The sequence below is a fragment of the Phyllobates terribilis genome, unplaced genomic scaffold (genome assembly GCF_046119375.1).
Source record: "Phyllobates terribilis strain yellow unplaced genomic scaffold, ASM4611937v1 Scaffold_5__5_contigs__length_657084704, whole genome shotgun sequence".
Taxonomy (NCBI): domain Eukaryota; kingdom Metazoa; phylum Chordata; class Amphibia; order Anura; family Dendrobatidae; genus Phyllobates; species Phyllobates terribilis.
In genome coordinates this window covers 90622575-90625594 of record NW_027362765.1, presented here as the reverse complement: position 1 = coordinate 90625594, position 3020 = coordinate 90622575, and positions in this window count along the sequence as shown.

Below are 3020 nucleotides of genomic sequence, written 5' to 3'. Positions count from 1 at the left end.
ACCGATTCACTAATTCATCTACAGACTTTTCTTCCTCCGGCTCGGAGGTGGACAGGAGAGACCGATTCACTCCCTCTTCTCATTTTTTAGGACAACAACGGAGACGTCCATCAAGAAGAAGACGAGGAGAGGCGGGCAGCACCAGAGGCAACGCAGACTTCATCAGGGTGACCTGATCCCAGACACAACCCCCTTGGTGGTAAATATTTCCTCTAAGACTTTGAGCATTGCCCAACTATCAGTGCTGCAGAAGGGTCTCTCGTACTGTCCAACAGGACGGTACAACACCTTCAAACTAGATATGGAGCTACAGCGATTTTATTGCTCATTGAGACTACAAACGCATTTTGCCAAAACCGATCCTCTTAGATCCGGGGGTCCCAACCCTCCAGCTGCGAACCTAGACGTAGCAATCACAGCCAGTAGCCTAGGCTTGTACAATAAAAGTACCTATAGGCCACCCCAGGGCTCACATGCCCTGGAGATCTTCATCAACTTTGTTGACCCAGCCTTCAGAGATCTACGATCCAGAATAGACAGGGGTAAACTTCATTATGAACCCAACCTGTCTGCACTGGATCAACAAGCCCTCAATTACCTCAAGGAAGACAAAGATATCATTATTAAGCCAGCAGATAAAGGGGGCGCCATAGTCATCATGGACAAGAGCCAATACATCAGGGAGATAGAACGACAACTCAGTGACACCACCACATACTGCCAGCTGTCCCCAGACCCTACTTCCCAATTCAGTAATCTCATACGCACTTCCATCAATCGTTACGTGATGGCAGGTACTATTGACGCCAAAACGGGAGAATTTCTAAACAAAAGACATCCCATCACTCCAGTATTTTATCTATTGCCAAAAATACACAAAAACTTAAATGAACCCCCCGGACGTCTGATAGTGGCCTCAACCGAATCAGTTCTCTCCCCTCTGTCCATCTTTATGGAGAAAATTCTCACACCCCTGATACAGAAGAGCCCATCCTTCCTCCTGGACACAGGTTCACTTCTCAGAGTTTTGACTGATTTGAAACAGGTCCCCGTAACCGCCTTACTAGTTTCTTTTGACGTCAAAAACCTCTATACATCCATACCTCACGGCCATGGCATCAACACAGTAAGGGCCCTACTCACAGAATCCCAGACCGACCCACGAGTCATTGAACTCTCCATTGATCTATTGACCCTGGTACTCACTAAGAACTACTTCCTATTCCAGGATAGATACTATCTACAAATTAAGGGCACCGCGATGAGCTCGAATGTGGCACCACCTTACGCCAACTGTTACATGGCTGCCTTTGAGAGCCTAATGGTCTACACTCACCCCCTTTTTCAATCACACTCGATTGTATGGAAGAGATTCATAGACGACATTTTTTGCATTTGGGATGGCCCCTTAGAAACCTTGGAGACTTTTTTTTCCCATTTAAACTCTGCCTGGCCCGATTTAGGTTTCACAATAACCCATGATTACCATAGGGTAAGTTTTCTTGACACAATGGTAATCAAGGACGAGAACGGGTTTCTCACCACAGACCTTTACTCTAAACCTACTGACCGGAATGGCTTACTGCATTTCTCCAGCAATCATCCTGTCCACATGAAAAAATTCATATCTAAATCACAGTTTAAAAGAGTTGAACGGATAGTGTCAGACTCCGACATCCGTAAACAGCGATTACAAGAGATGAAGTCCAAATTCATTGAACGCGGATACCCCCTTCGGTACTGCAACTCCAGCAGGTGGATCCTGGGAGGGCTCGTCAAAATAACCGAGATCGCATCCCCTTCGTCCATATGTACCATCCTTATGCCTACATTCTACACAAAACTGTTCGTAAACATTGGAACATTTTGCGCACTGGTTACCCCTCCATTCCCAGTTTCCAAAAACCATTTATGCCCTGCTTCAAGCGAGCCCCTAACCTTAGGGATTCCTTAGTCCGTGCTGCTGTGGGCAGTAGTAAACAGGGACCCAGTCAACGGTTTCTTCAGAACCCTAAAATGGGGACATTTCCATGTCTCCAGTGCCGACAGTGCAACAATGTCATTAAAGGCAGTTTGGTCCACCACCCATACACGGGCAAGAAGTACAACATTAAGGGCTACTTCACTTGTGACAGTACTTTTGTAGTATACCTTATCAAATGTCCATGTGGATTGATGTACGTAGGGGAGACCACCCAACCCATTAAAGATAGAATATCCAAGCATAAATCCACAATCCGGTGCAAGAACCTGTTATTGCCCATCCCCCACCATTTCATTACTAAAGGTCACAACATCTCTCAATTGAAATTTCAAGTTTTGGAACAGGTTCTACCACCACGCCGGGGTGGTGATCGTGTCCGCCTCCTCAAACAAAGGGAGGCATACTGGATCCACGAGATGGAATCCCTATCTCCCAAGGGACTCAATAGGGAGTATGATCTTCTTTCCTTCATGTAACAAGAGTATTTTGAGGGAATTCCTAGTAGTCAATCACTTTAAAATTAAGTAACTTCCAATTTCACAATGGAATCTGCTTTGGAACAAACCTAAGTGCATCTATGTATATTGGGAAGTTTTACATGTGTTTACCCTATATATTCTGTAAATTCTTGGTGCAGCGGCACCTCTATGACCTGTAGACGACTAGATAGACTAAGGGCTCATTCAACCGTGCTATGTATATGTAATATATTACATGCCATTACAGTGCACTGCGTTCTGAGAAACCCTTCCACTTCCCATCTCGTTGGGTTGTCGGGTTCTTTATACAACTTATACCAGTATGACAAAGAGATTATCTGATGTACTCTATATACATGCAACCATACTATACATATGTAATTTATTAAATTCATTTCAATTTCCATTGCTATTGCATTATACTGTGTGTTATAAGCCATTTTGTTCCTATCTCATGTTTTTCTGTTTCAGACTTTTTCATACCTCTGGTCCTTCCTCTAACTTGCCGATATCAACACCAGCACTTGAATTATAGCAACCACACACCTCCAGGACAC